Below are 18,271 nucleotides of genomic sequence, written 5' to 3' on the forward strand. Positions count from 1 at the left end.
AATAAATGGCAGAGTCGGGATATGAATGAAAGCAGGCCATCACCAGGGTTCGTGCTCTCAATCCTACCTTGGCTTTGTGGATGAAGAACATGAAACAGCACAGAGATGGCATTTAAAATCATGTTTAGAGAAAAACAAAAAACAAACAAAAAAAACAAGACATGTCCAACTAGACTAGGAAGAGTAGACAATTTCAGTCTCAGATTTTTTTTCTTTAAATTAATTACTAAGCAAAATACTGGTGCCTCTGTGTCAGGGGAGAGGAAGAGGGATAGGGGTAGAAACTGAGATAGAGAGGGAGAGAGAAGCAGAGCACCAGAGAAAGAAAGAGATCCTGCGTCATCTTCTGCACAGTTGTAAGGAAGCAGAAAAATCCTGATGTCACTACTGCTTAGAGTCCAAATAAGTTAACAGGAAATGCTGTATTACTTGAGAAAATTTGCTTTCTGCTGTGTTGCTCTTCCAGCCCCACAATGTGTCTGTTACAGGATGCAGCTTTCCTGCAAGGGCCATTTTGAACACGGTGTCCTTTTTATTAGTTCCGGGAGGGGAATGGGAGCCACCTGCACTGTCTGGGTATAGGGAGGGCAAACATCGCCCTGGGAGTAAACATTTGAGTGAGCCAGTATAAGACCTAAAGGAATTCTGAGCACACTAAAGAATAAGTCTCAAATTTCAACTCACAGATGTAGCTACTTTAAGAAAAAGATCGAGCAAAATGATGCACGGAGTGGCAGTGGGGCAGTTCCACCACTCTGTTGAGAGGCGGGGCTTGCACGCGTTTAACTTCACACTGGCTGAGAGCCTTCCTTGTCCATGATCACTGACACCAGTCAAACGCTGGTGACAACGCCGGAGCTGTCAGCACTTTGACCACAGCCAAGACAGGGATCAGACCTGAACCAATCAGAGCGAGAGGCTGTACTGATCCTGCCAGGCCTGAATAGATGGACTCCTTAGGAGAAAATTAACCTGCAACACGTACAACAAACTTTCCCAGTTCTGGGATATAAACCGATATGTAATGCACACTCCTGCAGTGAGGCTGTCTTTACCGAGCTCTTTAGACAGGAGAGCATTCCACAGAGAAGAAATGGAGGCAGAGGGGCAGCTGCCATTTTATTTTCTGATAAAAGGAGGAAGAAAACCACCTGAGCTGTCTTCAGCTGACCTCTACCTCCCAAGTGAGTACAGCCTCAGAGTCAATGCCAAAAACTTTTCACCTCCTGCCCCACCGAAAAGGACAGAAATGTGCGCAGCTGTATACTGCAAAGAGCAATAGCTGTGGAGACAGACGGGCTCCATTCTAAGCTCTCCTCACAGACTGCCACATGACCTTAGGAAAATCCAAGGATCTCCATGATAGAATCCCATGTGAAAAAGCTATCGTAACAGAATATAATTCTCAGGGGTTCTGGTCTACCCAACATTCTTGACTTTGTCTCAGTTCTCTAGCTGGGCTGTTTGCTTTACTACTAATTCTAAAATGACTATATTTATGATAATATTTACAATTTTGAGCCTAGAATTTTAAATCTTATGGTACTCTTACACAGGACATAATAAATTCTGATAATGACCAAAATACAGAATTTCCTGACCTGTGTTCAACATTTTAAGCTGTTACTGAACACTTTCATAATTTTAACTTAAATTTTAAATACTGTTATTTTTAATTCAAACCAATTTTCAAACATGAAGTGTAAAAACAATTCCAAAACTTAAGGGAATCTATCTAAAACATTTCAAAACACAGACCAATTACGCAAAATAAATTTACATGTAAGTATAGAAAATAATTAAAGTTTACTTAGAATCACAGTAGTGGGATCCTTTACAGTAGGAAATAATGCCTGAGTGGAAATTTAAATTCCCTCATCTTACTTTAAAAGAAGAAAAAGAAATAACACATCATTATCCTAAATAGCCATTTTCAGAATTTTAATTATATTATTGTACTCTTTATGGCTTGTAAAGTAAGAAGACTAAAGAATTACTAGGCTGTTAAATTTGCATTTACCTAATCAAATTAACACTGGGTTAGACTTTTTGATCTGCTGAATGTAAGTTTTTATTTGTTCAACACACAATTACCATTTACTACAGAAGTGTTTTAATGAAAGTAGTATCTTAAAGGCTTTTAAATATATCAGTAAAACCAAAGATATTTTAGGAGCCCAATAAAATCACAAATTCTGGTGATTTTAATTAGATCTATTAAATTCCCATCACTGTTTGAAGATAAGTTACTTTTTCCCTATTTAAAGAAAACATATCAAACATATAATAAATAATGGCAACTAAGTTTTATGTTTATTTTTCTAACTTGAAAAGGAAATACATTTTTATTGTAGAAAATCTGGGGCAGAGCAAAAAATATAAAGAAAAAAATTTATCCACAATCCAATTGCAAGATAATTGTTAGTAATTTCATGTACTTCCGTTCAGGCTTTTTCCTGTTTATTTTTCACATAGTCGAGGTCAATACATATATAATTTAATATCCTACTTTTTATACCTAACATTTTAAAAGTCAACATTTGTCATGTTATGCAAATCTTCTTTTAAAAAATCATTTGAGGAAAAGATTTTGTTCATTACTGTGTCCTCTGCACTGAAACAATGCCTGGCACAATATAGGCAATCAATGGATATCTGTTGAAAAAATTAATGGATAAATTATTCATCCTATCAATTATTACCCCATGACAGCAGTGCTGCACATTTAGGTTGTTTTCAATTTTTCCCTATTATTGGTAATGCCATATATCTTTGTGCATAAAGATTTTCAGTATTTAGAATTATTTATTTGGGATTAAATTCCAGAAGCTGAATTAGTAGATCAAGTTTTGTATAAATGATTTTAAGACTTCTGATACCTATCATCAAATCGCTTTCTCCAAAATCGTACCTTTGTTGTACCTGTTTCAGCAGTCTTTTTGAAAAAACTTCTGATTTCACAGGTGAAAAATAGTTATCTCATGATGGTTTTACCAGTAAGTCTTTAATTACTAATAGTGACTATTTACCCAAACATATATTAGACATTTGTATTTCCTGTTCCCTGAATTATCTGGTCATATCATTTATCAACTTACTTATTCACTCTATATTCCCTGCACCAGTAGCAATACTCTTCTTTCTATTCCCTGGTTATGCTTCCTCTTATTCTTCTTTTGTAAAAAAAAGCTGATCCTGTTAACTCTTTCATATAAAACTTTAAAATCTTTTGTCATGTTTACACACAGATACACACACATATAAGATTTTTAAATATTTTTGCTTATAACAACATATATTGTAGAAAAATTACAAAGTATAAACAAAGAAAAGTCACAAGTACTGTTCATATTTTAGTGCACATCTTTCCAAACTTTGCTCTATGCTATACCGTTTTAAAAAAAACATGTGGGATCATATGTGCATACTGTTTTTGCAATATATTTTATTACTTAGTTCTATTTCATAAACAACTTGTCATATCAAATACCCTCCATATTTTTAATAATAACAATACCATGGTAGATAAGAGTGTGGAATTTAGAGACATGCAGTTATGAGTTCAAATCTTGCCTCTGAAATCCTAACTACATTGTTAAGACTTAGCTTCTTTAAACCTTTTGCTCATTCGTAGAATGAATATAAGAACACTTATTTCAGATAGATTATTGTTTAAATTAAATTAAATGAAATAATATAACTTATAAGGCAGTTTAACAGTGGTGATAATAGGTGCTTAATATGCATTTATCAAATTGATAAAGGATAGATGAAAAAGTTTAATTTGCATTTCTTTAGGGGTTTTTTTGTATATTTGGGTATGCACTTTTCTGTGTGTTTATGTCTGCGCATGCGCACACATGCTCACGTGTGTATGAGACTTGAGCTATGCCAACCAACCCTTCATATCTTTTTTCTTCTTCTACTGGGGTAATTTATTTTTCCTTATTCCTTTGAATTCACTCATTCATTCAACAATGACTTATTAAAAGCTACTATATGCTCATTTTATTATGGATCGTAAATTTATCTTTTATGTTGCAATGTTCTTCCTACTTTACTACTTGCCTTTTAATGTTTAAGGTAGGTTGTTATTTATAGAAATATTAGCTTTTCATGCAATTTATTCTATTTTCTATTTTTTGTAACAGGCTAAAAAATTTCTTCTTTACCCTAAGGGGATCCCTTATTATTTGGAGTGGAAAGAAAATAAAGCCTTGTTTAAAAAGCCTTAGGCCTGAAATGAGGAAAAGCGAAATAACTGGCTTGCTATAGAACCAGCTTTATAAAATGTTTGTTTTACAGTATAATTCATTTTTCAAGAGCAGGCCTAGTTTATTCATATTTGTGTTTCCGGCAACTGATACAGCATATGACATGTAGTAGCTTCTCAATAAATGCTGAATTTGCTGAATAGAGAAAAAAGAGCAATCAGGAAGGGCAAAGTCAGTAATCAAAAATCGGAATTAAGAGGAAAGATTTTAATTAGGGAAAGCTTACGGTAGTACAGAAAAAACATCAAGAAAGTTCAAAATCAAACTTTCTTCAGCACTGATGTTCTTCTGCGGTTGAGGGAATAACACCTGCTCTCAACATTTTTTCAAGTCCCAGATATTGAAAATACTCTATTTGGCAGCATTTCTCCAAGTGTGTTCTGAACTACATATTACCCACTAAGAATCTGCAACAGCAAGTCCAATGATCACATAAATTTTGCAACCACTGCATACTGCCTTACCCCTTCTCAACTTACCCACACACACACCAGAGGCACAATGAACCTTCACATAAACACACACTGAGAAATTCTGCACATACCAGTTGCCAAAGGAGACAGAAAAGAAGCTAAGGACATAGTTTGTCTGGGATGCCCAGACAGAAAGGAGGAAACCAAGGAAATTTGGGGCCCTAGTAAAAAGTAAAAACAGTATTCTTGAATTCAGGAAGACACAAGACAAAACACACAGTTAGAATAAATGAAAAGACCAATGAACGGAGAAGACACAGACCAGGCAGAAAGCACTCAAGAATGTTTGCAAGACTTGGGCTCTGTGGTGGTGTGAACAAGAAATAAACAACAGCGTCCTGGAACCAAGAACCAGGAATGGGAAGCAGGAACCCAGGCAGATCCTAAAGATGGAATGGAGGGACTTAGGAGTAACGTCAACCTTAACCACCAAAAGCTGGGCTGGAGCACAGCATGCGCTGGATCCCTACATATGCCAATCATTTGCTTCCCAGACAGGCTAGTATTTCAATGTTCATTTACTACAGGCAAAGCCAATGCGCTCTACAGGGGGATTTCTAAAAATTTCACTTGAAGGTCTATCCTCTGTGGTAGAAGGAGTTATGGGTGAAAGCTTGAATTAACTACCACATGTTCCTGATTTATTTCAGTTATGCACAGTAACCATTTAGACTGGTAGCCTGGCAGCAGAATTCTTAATCCTACTGCAACTGGGACTGAGCACAAAGTGGAAGGGACCATCAGTGCCAACTTCAATAACAAATCAAGTTCTCCCAGGCAGGGGGTTTACCTGGGAGACTCTGAACTGGGCTAGACAATGAACACAGTGGGCTCCAATAGGCATATCTAGTCATCAGCAGAGTGGGAAGCCAGGCAGCTCCAAATGGCTGTAAATGGCTGAAGGAGTCTGGCAGAAGGAATCCCCTCAGATCCGGAGTTAGGTTCGCCACGACCTCAAGTCAGAGAGCGCTCTGCTGTTTTAGCTTTGTTTAGTTTTATATTTATCTGTAAGCCATTAATTGAAGTGTTGGAAGGAAACCCAAATCATCACATCTGTGTAGGTTCTCTACACTGAAAGATAACAGTTTGGTTGATATGGTTATTTTATTGTGTTGGTTTAACATATATTGAAAGCCTCTCATTGAACAAACCTATTCTTTAAATGAAGTCACTGACAGGAAGGGAACTGAAAAGCTGTGATTCAAGAGCTTGATGTCAGGCCGAACCACACATATCATCAACAAAATAAACGGAGGTGTGTGGTTGTATAATCAATCCTTTAATCTAGATATGTATAATTCTACAACGTGTCTGGGGCCTTTAAATCTGACAAGAATTAGCCTAGCTAAGTTTCTACATTATATTCATAATTATTTTTAAAATATTTTTAATCAACTGTTACTGTGTTGCATAAGAAATTCGTGAATCCCCCCCCCTTACTCCTCAGAAGATTCGGGGTTCTCCAAATATCCTAAAACGCACCTTCTAAAACAAGCCTCAGATAACTGCCCCACCTCAAGAACATGAAAACCTGGACTCTATCTTGGAAATGATCTTGTAATTAGTATACTCATCTAGATTTCAGAGTTCTATATATAGCTACCATTACAAGGGCCTACCACTGACAGAGACTTTGATAGATACTCTTAAACCTGCAGAGTAGGTGTTGTTATGGTCCATTTACAAAGAAAGAAATTGAGAAGTCAAATAGTTTCTCTAAAGCCACAGAGCCACTTAGTGTAGGAGTTAGTATTTAATTCCAACTCTGAGTCTAAAGGCCCAAATCTCTAATTAGTCTGAAGTAAAATCAAGTTTTCTAAATTGCTATCCCATAATAATTAAAAGTAAATTTTCGATCACTGAATATTTTTCCTCGTCCACTGCATACATTCCAAATCTGACACGACGAAGAGTCCATGAGGGGCCTCTGATTCATTCAGGAGTCTTCCTTAGGTTAAACAGTCTGCAGGAGGAGTTGAGATTTAGATCAATTAATCAACAAGTGTTGATTAAACACCTGAGATTTTGGACCAGGCATTACAAAAAAAAAAACATAGTAGAATAGTAGAACTGATTGTTATTTTGATATTCCATTGTTGGGGGATGAGGGAAAAAAAACCAAGCAGATACATACCTTGAGAATTTAAAAAGAGAATAGGGATCCTGAGAGGATAAAGAAGCACTGAATCACAAGAAATGACAGTTTACATGTAATAGAAGCCTGGAAAAATCCATTGTTAAAGAGGTGCTGTGGGGAGAAAAACTATTGCATTAAACCAATTGCCTTAATCTAAGTATGATTCATGATTATGCTGAAATTTGAGATTATCCACCATGCAATCAACCGTATCTAAAGAAAAATGATGTAGTTAAGAGTGCCTGTACATATCAATGCAGCCTTCGAACAAAGAATGATGTTATATAATAACATTACAATTGTTTTCCTAAAAAATATATAAACATTCTCTAATAGGCTTGCCATATAACTATGCAATCCTTTGGTTTCAGTAATAAGCAAGGAAATTGATTAAGTACTACTTCCTGTGTTTGGTATTAAGAAAAAAACAAATGGCATAATAAATGTTCCAATTAAAGACCATTTTTTATTTCACTCCATTAGAGTACAATGAATTGGCTTAGAAAAATTAGGGCAAAATATACTAATCTTCATTTTACTGGCATGTTATTATACACTGGTAAAACATACTAGATTTATGTAGGGCCAAAAGAAGGCTGTTGGAAAGATACTGCCTTCAGTTCTTTTCCAAGAATCAAAATTTAAAAAGTATAGATAAGGAAATATGTAAACTATTCAGAATTTTTTTAAAAACACCTTGTCTTTGGCACAACTTCTTTAAATGCCACACATAAAATTATTTTTTCACTGAAAGCAACTGCATGATATAATTCAATGATTTGCTCTGGTACTAGGTGGTAATATACTCCACCTTGACTTTTACATAGCTTTTGACTCTAGATAGAGAGATGATAGGCCTATCTTTTTCCTACCATAATTTTTCATAGTGTCAGCTCATTTTGTCTCATGTATTCACTCATTTAACTAATATTAAATATCTATGCTGTGCCTTGAACCATGGTAGGCAAGATGGACACAAATTAGAAGACGATGACACAGCTACCTTCACAGCACTCATGTTTCAGAATATCAAGAAAAAGATTTTCACTACGAAACATTCCTCTATCATTCTTCTGCTTTAAAACATCAACTATATCACCAACAGAAGTATATTTTAGCAGAAACGATTTATAGCTTTAGACATTAAAGAACACTTTGCAAGGACCAGTCCATAAAATGCCAGTGATGGAAGAGAAACTCCCTGCTCATCTGCCATCTTCCTTTCTTGGAGTGAGAGCAGTCTATTTAGGTCCCCAATTCTTCTTCAGCCCCAAAGGGGAAACCAGAAATGATATGGTACTAAAATTGTTCCTGGTTCTTTCCGTAGAATCAAGCAGCTCAAAATTCAAACATGAACCTTGAAAGCACTGGAAAACCTAAATGTGAACATAACTACTCCATAATCTGAAAATCGTTTCTCTTGTTCTCTTAGTAACATTGCCTTGGAGCCTCACATCATTCAATAGGTATTTACTGAGCACCTACTATGAGCCAAATAGTCTTCTGTGTGCTGGGAATAGAGCAGTAACAAAACACATAAATCCTCCAGGGGTATGTGAATGAAAATTGCCACCACCTGAGAGGGCACAGAGGCAGTAACGCCCTAAGGTTAAGTCAAATTTCAATTAGAGCAAAAAGGTTAAGGGGAAGTTAATGGAGGACGCTGAGGCCGAGGACATAAAGGATTTTGCTGATGATAAAAAATGAGTTCCAGAGAATGCAAAAGAATGAGAGATAAGGGAATCCTGTGTAACAAAGTACCCCAAAACCTAGCTACCTTTTACAAACCATTTAATTATGTTCATAGATTCTGTGGGTCCAGAATTTAGAAAGGGCACAGCAAGAATGGCTTGTATCTATTCCATGATGTCTGGGGCCTCAGCTGTGAAAACTCAAAGGCAAGGATGACTCAACAACTGGGGGCCGAAATCATCTAAAGGCTCATTTACTCACATGTGTGGTGTCTGGGCTGGGAAGACTGCATACCAGGATTGCCCACCCAAGCACCTACACATGGTCTCGCCATGTGAATTGGCTTCCTCACAGCATGGTGGCCTCAGAGTAGTCAGAAGCAGTAGAGCCACTTAGCGGCTCAAGACTTCACACACAAGTGTTCCAGCTAACACGGGGAAAGCTGTATCGACTCCTGTATCCCAGACACAGAAGTCACACAGTATCACTTCCAGCTCACCTAACTGGTTAAAGTAACCATAAGCATGCCCAGATTCAAATGGAGGGGACACAGACAGTCAATGGGAAATGGCCAAAAAAATTTGAAAGCCATATTTTAAAACCAGAACATCATCTTCTGCTCAAAGGGAACTGTTTCCAGACATGGAAAGATGAAATTTATAAGAACATTATATAAACCATTGAGTATTCTTCTCTAGCTGTCTATTATGGACTGAATGCTTGCATCTCCCACCCCAAATTAATATGCTGAAGCCCTTACCACCCCTAGTGTGGCTGTACTTGGGGACAAGGCCTCTTAATAAGTAATTAAGGTGAAATGAAGTCATAAGAGTGGGGCTCTGATCCCACAGGATTAGTATCCTTATAAGAAGAGATAGTCGAGCTCTCTCATCCCCACATGTCATGCACAGTTTAAGGAAGGCCATGTGAGTTCACACAGAGAAAAGGCAACCACTGGCAACCCAAAAAGAGAGCTCTCCCCAGAAGATAGTCATGCTGACACATTGATCAAAGACTTCTAGCCTCCAAAACTGTGAAAAATAAATTTCTGTTGTTTAAGCCCCCCAATCCATGGTATTTTGTTATGGAAAGCTGAGCAGACAAATACCCTGCCCTCCCTCCTTTTCCAGTATAATCAATAGAGGCTGAGAGGGTAGGATTTTGAGGAAATACAGTCATTGAATGCAGCACACAGATCGTAGTTGATCATTTTATATGATTGTTGGTGAAGAAACCAGAGCTACTCTTTCAAGGTAGGGCTCTCATACATATATCAGCATTCAAATTCACTAGCAAAGCCAGATGATGGGCTTTCTCAGCAGATGCAACACTACAGGTGTCTGATTCTAGCCTGGCAAATTTCCATTCTCCTAACTAAAATTATAGAGGGGGAAAGTAAAATAGTAACAAAGAAACTAAATTTATATTGCCTCGTTCAAGGTTTTCGTTTAATGAAAGTGTACTCTGCACACACTAGAAAATTATACATTTAAAAAGGAACACTTGAATTCATCTGAAAAATCTAATTTTAAATGCCACTCTCCTTTAGTCAACAATCCTGACACTTCTCAAGTGAGCAGTGTAGAAATCCTGTGACTATGCAAGTTTGACTTCATGAGGATATTAGTATATTCCTCTCGGTCTTTTTCAATGAAATTTATGAATATCAGTAACAAGATATAAATACTGGACATCAGAAGATACTAAGGAGAAAAACTATTCATAGATTATATATCAGAATGAACAAATAAATATCTACTATATTATTATCTGAATGTTCACCTATGTTATTTTCCACTGTTTTGCTGTTGTTTAACGTACTAAACAGGTGAAAACTACATTTGGTAACTTTTTTCTCAAATGATGAACTGTATCTAAAAAAATAAACTCTAATAATTCATGCTGTCAAACTCTGTCAAATTTTCATACTGTCTGCTATATTCAACAACTGTGAAAATAAACACCTCACCAGTAAAAATATACACACTTATTATTTTTATTAATTCTAACACCAACTGATACAAGAAGTCTTGAGTATTTCCAGGGATCACCTCTGAATGTCTTTATTCAAAATACAAAGTAAACATTTAAAATACATCAGTATCTAATACACAATGAGCATTGCAATTACACTACCAATCATGAGAAGAAATATGTCATTTCTCATGTTCACACATTTGCTGTTGAAATATAAAGGGCAGATTTATCATAAACTATTAAGGGAGAAAGGTTTGTGTACAAAGTAGACCAGTAGATGGTATTGATTGAAATTACTTGCCAGCTTCAAGCTACATCATCTCTGGGCTATTTGACAGTTCTCTCTTTCTTTCTTCCCTGATGTTCTGAGCTTAGGGCGAGGTACCCATCGAATGATGGGAACAGGACTCTTCCGCCTTATCATTCATGACTCCTGTCTCTTCCAGTTTTATGTTTTCCAGTCACATAAGCCACTCCACATAATTGGTACAGCAGAGAAAGAGTGGAAAAAGGAAGTGGGGAAGTGGGGGACAAAAGATCAGATGTAAGTGTCTAATATTCTACGAGAATTCAAAACTCCCTGATAAGTGCAAAGAAAAAAAATTAACAGCTGTGTAGCTTTGAGGGCATTAGTGATCATTTTGACCACGAACCCTCACTGCCTAACATGATGGTCCCCTCTTCACACAGGCAGCATTCAACATTGCGCTGGAGCAATACAGTGGCAATATCTGCAGAAGGTGCCACCAGACGCAATGGCAAGGTCCAGACGTCCAAACCAGCTTTCGGGTGACATTCAAAAGACCAAACAGAAACAGTCTCATTTCACTGGAATCTGGGTACAACGCCCAGTCACATGTGTGCCAAGTCCAGAGCAGGAGACTCAGTGAGGGTCACACAATGAATAAGATGCCCTTCGCCCAATGCCACGAGGATATTAAGCTGTCCTCTTCACCCAAACGCTATCTTGGGAATGAGGGAAGGGGAAATTCTTGAGAAATAAGAGAACTGACCAGAGAATTTCTAAACCAGAAACTAATGTACTCCTTTTATTTTTCAATTACAGTTGAAATTCAGTATTATTTTATATTAATTTCAGGTGTACAGCATAGTGGTTAGACATTTATATAATTTACAAAGTAATTCCCATGATTAGTCTAGTTTCCACATGGCCACACACACTTATTACAATATTACTAACTATATTCCCTCTGCTAAACTTTACATTCCCGTGGCTACTTTGTATCTATCAATTTGTATTTCTTAATCCCTTCACCTTTTTTCACACAGCTCCTCAAACCCCTTGCTCTTAATTGATAAGATCAGACGTTTTCCATATTCAGTGGGAATGGGATCTTGAAGTTAAGGTTAAAGCAGCTATAGAAAATAAATTGTTCATTTGTATATGTTAAAAATAGGGTATACATTTTAAACACACGACCATTCTTCTGAATTCTTCTCTACAACTCCAGCTATGTTAAATATGGGCTGCCTAATACTGGCATCAACTGTGGTGCCAATACTGGGTTTTATATTTAGGATCTCAAAGGTGCAAAACAGACCAAGGAGAGTGGAGGACTTCACATGTAAATGATGTGTTCATGCCCAGGAAAAGACCAAGTGACATCAGGCTGTTAAAACCAAGGAGTTCAACTAGGAAGAAAAAAAAAAAATGGCAATATTACTTTCCATAGTAGCAAGTACCATATGCATACTGCAAGAGGGAATTTAGTTTCAGGGAAATAATATCAAGTCATATGAAGTAAATGTTAATTTTAAAGTAACTGATTTTTTTGGTAGTTTGTATTTCATTTGTAAAATCTGTTTTGGTTTTACAGTTGGATGAAAGCTATAAGCATCAGGAGTTTACACCTAGTTTTATGTTAGTACATATGTAAGTAGTGTAATAAAAATAAATATAGTCGGCAGTACAGATGTCCCTTAAAAAGGTTCCATACGTGATTTCGATTTGAGAAGTAAAGAAGTCTTGGATACTGGGTGAAGTCAGAAGCCTAGCCTGGAGAGAAGCAAAAACTGAACAATAGGGAGCAATGTCAAGGTCTACTCAGCACTTGAACTAGACTTTTTCAAGCACAGCCAGGAAAGAGGCTGCCTCAAGGAACAGTGCAGCTACAACAGTGAAATGTGCTTTCACTCAAACTACATCTTGTTTGAGCCTGTGTTGTTTCCCAGGCCAGCAAGGTAATAGTTCCAGCTTTAGACAAAATTCTGTTTGGGGCTTGAGTTTTTACAATAACTTTTTATCCTTCCTTGGCATAAAAGAAGCCTGAACTCTGTACTTTAAGATGAATTTGATGGGCTACTAGAGCCCCAATCTTCTCAGCTGGCATCTTCTCAATCGATAATCCTTTCTTTACTCCAAACCCTGACATTTTGAGTTTTGGCCTTACGAAGTGGTAATAGAGCTTCAAGGGAAACCCCATAATATATCCGAACTTCATTTTGGAAGACTAATAATTAAGGTTTTTTTAATGAAAATTTCCAGTTTATAAAACAGAAGTTATACAAGTAATGCCTCCATCCAGAAATGACCAGCTAACAGACAAATGTTCTTTAAGAATCTCAGTCTTTCAACAACTTCTCCTCTTTGTAATGTAACTCGTAACAATAAAAGCTTTCGGTCTATAACATAATCCCAGGAGGTTAGTATGCCAAGAATCATACTTACTTTACAGATGAGAAAACAGCTTTGGAGGGGCAATCTGTCTGCCTAAACCAAATAATTAGCAACATGACTAAGAGAGTACTTATACCTGGTTTTCTAATTTTGAGTCCAGTATAAGAAGTATTTAAAACTTTATTCACAGAGCATTTAGTTGTTTTCAAAAAATAATTTTTTAACAAAACAGCCCAATTCTATTACTAGGAAAGACATTTCTATAAAATAATTACCGCTTTTCTATGTTTAAAAAAAAAAATCACTTAAAATTCCAAATTAGTTTTAGGAGACAAATGCACACGGTAATTACTTTTCCTTTAGGATTAGACAGTATAACAATTTTATATAATTTAATTTAATATAATTTATATAAAGAGCTAGTGCACATTAAGCTATCATCATGACCCAATCACTTTGGTAGTCCTCAATTTTTACATTATTCTACCAGATTCTGTTTAGATTTTTCCCCCTACAAAGATTTGGGGAGACGAGGGAGAAAGAAAGGCAATGTGTGGTAGAAATAATACCAGGCTTTGTATGAAGGCACTAGGTCTCAATCACTACCTAAACAGGAGACTTTTCATATTTCCTATGTTCACCTGCTCGCCAAGTCCTCCTCATGAGTATCTCTGCCTGGCCTGAAACGGGGCAGTGGCCTCCTACCTAATCCCCATCCCTCAGTCCCTCCTTTTCCCAATCCTTGCAGCCAAAATGACCCTTCTACAATGCAAATTTGATCCCTTGACTTCTCTGTTGGATGTCCTTCCATTAACTCATCACCTGATGGATACATCTGAATTCTTCAATCTGGCATACAAAGCCCTTCCAAAGCTGGCTCTTTCTAGTCTCATCTTCTCCCACCAATTTCCCCACCTGATAGAGAAATGCATATTCACAGTCTGCAGTTCACATGCAGGTTCATATTCTATACTTCAGCCCCTTTAGAAATCAGTAGAGGCTCCTGGAATATTTTGTTCCACCATGCTTTGGAACATACCATGCCCCTTTCCTGAAATATCTGTCCTCATAGCCCCTCTCAACCATCCAAACCCCTCCCCATCCTTCAAGTCTTTTACCACTTCCTCTGTGCCACCTCCTCTAAGAGCTGTCCCCAGAAGGTTCCTTCCTTCCACCTGCCCTCGGCACAATCAAGCCCTCTTCTCTGCTCCCTCAGCACTAATCTGTACAGAAGGAGAAAGGCTGTACTGAGTTATCTGTTATATCAAGGACTCTATAACTATATATAATAATCTTCAAAACGGGAGCCATGATTTTTTCATCCCCAGCATCTATGATGGCAGTTAGTGGCCAATAAATGTTTACTAAATGTATGAAATGTGCTATTGGGCACATTTCCCTTTACATTGGAGTTTCTTCTTCACAAGAGAATTGAAATAGAATATATCAAAGACCGTGGCCTCGTAAAGTTGTGTTTCGGTGTCGCTTTTCACAAAACGCCGGACTTTTTTTTTTTTTTTACTAGTTTTTGAAGTTTTTAAAGAATAAAAACGTACTGTTTCATCATCAGGACACCTGAAGGTGTTAAGTTTACAAATCTATATCAAGATATCATAACGATAATAGCAGTCGCCATTACTGAGCCCTGAACTATATGCAAGGTATCGCCATAAATTCCCCCAGATTAGTTAATTTCATTCAATCCTCCCATGAAGTAGATGTTATTTGTACCTCATCTTAAAGAGAACACAACGTCTTTGAGTAGTAAAAAGACTACAGAGCTGGAAGTGCTGACACGGACTTAAAGCCACTGCTGTTTGACTCCAAATACCTTGTGGCCCACCTCTCTGCTGGGCGAGGCTAGAATCTATTTTCATATTCTATTCAACACCTGGCTTGGTGCTTAAAGCTTAATCATTGTTGAAATGAAAGATGGTAAGAAATTTGATCAGGTGCATTTTAATCAGCAAATATATTTAAAGAATGTTAATTTTCCCGTAAAACTGACAGCACCCTTTGCCAATGACATGCCTAAACATGTAAGTTTCTTGAATAAGGAAATTCTTATGGGTAGATTTTTATATTTAGGAAACCTCTGAATTTAAGAAATGCACTTTCATAAAGAGAAAAGAAGAGATTCAAACCCAGGTTTCGTTCTTGAATTTGAACAGCATTCTCTGTTCGATGTGTTACTCTGTATTACTATTACTTTTGTATTTTGCATTACTAAACTACTATTTCACTTTACTGAGAATAAACTGATCAAATCCTAAATATTTTCAGCAATCAGCCACCATCAGCATTTAATAACAGTTTTAAAACTGATGATATTCAACTCTCAATATCCTTTACCAATTAAAGTTGATACTTCTTTTTCTTCATGAAAGAAACCAATCTGGCTGCCGCAGAAGAAAGCATTATCTGAAGTTCCTTTGTTTGGCCACTGGCCTTCTGATAGATAGTCAGGCTGAGAGTTCAGATGGATGGCTTTAATTAAATAAAATGCTGGCAAAAGAGCAAATGCACAATGGCTATTAACAATACAGTAGGTTTCCTGGTTCATTGCAGTAAGGAAGAATAACAAATTTTTGTTAATTTTTGCCTTCATGACAAATATCTTTGAAAAGAAGGAAAACTATGTAATTATGTCATCTCTGGTGCCATTCACTTAAATTAGTTTCTTTAAATTTAGTCAAATAATTCTACTTAAAAATATATTGACGTTTCAATCCTTACGATTAAAGTTAATAAACCTATGAAACAAAGTTAGTCAAAAACCCATAATATACTTAGGAAGCCTCTTCCAGATATATTTAACTAAAAAATCTCTTCTGATGAAAGATTTGGTGGTAGTTCATTATTCTGTTCAAAAAAAAAACCATAAGATGTTATAATATTAATATAATGCTTGCTAAAAACCTCATCTCAGGAAATGTATCTTCTTTTTTGAATTATCTCTTTAGAAACTGGTGCCCTAACTCAGCTTTGTAACTTCAGGAGATTTGTTTCATTCTCTGAGCAAGAGTTTCTTCAGCTACCAGGAAAATAATAATAATACTTACTTAACAGGCATGTGGTAAGGTCGTATCAAATAATGCATGTGAAACATTGAACACAGTGCCCAACACACAGCAGACTCTCCATACGTTTTGATCTCTTCTCTTTTCCCCACGCACTCCTGGTAAAAACTCAAATTTCCAATGGACTTTTGTTAAGCAGGTTGTGTGTGGTAGGATTGCCAGATATCTTTGTGATGTAGAAAATAAAATAGACCAAAACTATAATAAAGGCACACTACTTACGCTCCCTGTGCTTTCTCATAGCTATTTTATAAAAGCTAATTCTTTATATCTACAGAGATCCAAATACTGTCATTTGACAAGACAGACACAAAACCTCAGACACAATAATTCCTACAGAAGTCCAAAGGGAAGTTCTCAAGTTCATCAGTAGACCACAAAAATTTATGAGACTAGAAAGGCAAGAGGGAGGGGAGCTATACCAAATGCATACATTTTCCCCTGGTGAACATGTCTATGCATGTATGTATACAAAGGCAGAAGAAAGGCCCTGTTAATTACTGAGGCATCTATTCCTCATGCTGAGATTCTCCTTAACAACTATATTCCTATTACATAGATCAGCTAATAAAAAAAATTAAAACAACTAATAAATTACTTAATTCAATTTGATTGGAAAGGATGTTAAGCAGAACACTTTCAGAATCATTTCACTCTTCCTGAAACATCTACCCAAAAGTGTATTAGGTGGTTTCTAAATGGACTGGGTTTATCAGCTCAGGCAGAAAATCGGGGGGTGGGGGGAAGACAGAGTAATGTGTCCTGAATTTTAACACTATGTCACCGTACATGAGTGAATCTTAACATGTCATTTTGGAAGTGACTGCATTTACTCCAACAACCCATATGTTACAGTTTCTATGCTCAGCATTGCATGCAGCAGCAATACTTCACTCAATATCATCTTGACAGAGGCCTTCAAGATGAACCTAAGTTATGAATGATGTGTAGGTACGGCATGAATTTATATAGGTTGGCCAAACCTCGTTTTGTATGTGACAATACCAAGAAAGCAGGTTCCCTAAATCTTTGAGTTGAGATTAGCACTTTTTAAAAAAGAGTAATGCTAAGAAATACTTGTTCAAATATGTAGTCTTTAAAGGAGCTAGCAGCTTTTGTTAATTTGCATTAAGTTTCAGAAAGAGATTTAGCTCAATGAAATCTACATGAAAAAATGTTATGCTAGAGTAGTCTCCATAACAGGTTTTAGAATGTTTAAATGTAAATTGAGTGTGGAGGAATGTGGAAAGAACAATGGTTATATAAGTATAACTATACTTAGAGTTAGACGATAAGATATTAGAAATTGACTTTTTGGCCACTAGTAGCCCTAGACAAAATTTAAAACGTATTTGTACCTTCTATGTTCATTATTTTCTTAACCAACCTACTAGTTTAACCTTTCTTTTCATATTTACTATGAACTGAATTCAACACTATGTGGATCATTTAAATTTGTAAATCCTAAAGAAAAATGCTCAGTACAATCTGATTTCATATTCAAATAGAAAACACTGCCAATTACTTCACAATAAAATTCTTCCAAAAGGATAAGCCAAGCTCAAGCTGTGTCTTCTGACATATGAATTAAAAATCAGTTAATTTAAATATGTATATGTATATATACGTACACACATAGTCGAATCACAAATACAAGGTAGGAGACTCTAAAAGAAACAAAGCACACATATGTGTCTATTCTCAATGAAGCAGGACCTCAAAAAGAAATGCCACAACCAAATAAAGTAACACCAATTAGAAAAGCATCACATAATATAAGTAAAAAGTAAGAAACCTTTAAAGTGAAAAAAAGACAGCAAGTAACAAAGGTTCCCTGTTTTCTCCTATGGGAGAAATCAGAATACCTAATTTCTGACTCAGATTTTTATGTTCTGGAGGAAATTCAGTCTTATCTCCACCAAACAGATTAGCTGATCATCTTTCAAAGGTAGCATGTATTTTTCACGCATACATTTTGTCACAATCCAAAAATCTACCTA

Source organism: Pteropus alecto, unplaced genomic scaffold (assembly GCF_000325575.1).
Source record: "Pteropus alecto unplaced genomic scaffold, ASM32557v1 scaffold76, whole genome shotgun sequence".
In the NCBI taxonomy this organism is placed as follows: Eukaryota; Metazoa; Chordata; class Mammalia; order Chiroptera; family Pteropodidae; genus Pteropus; species Pteropus alecto.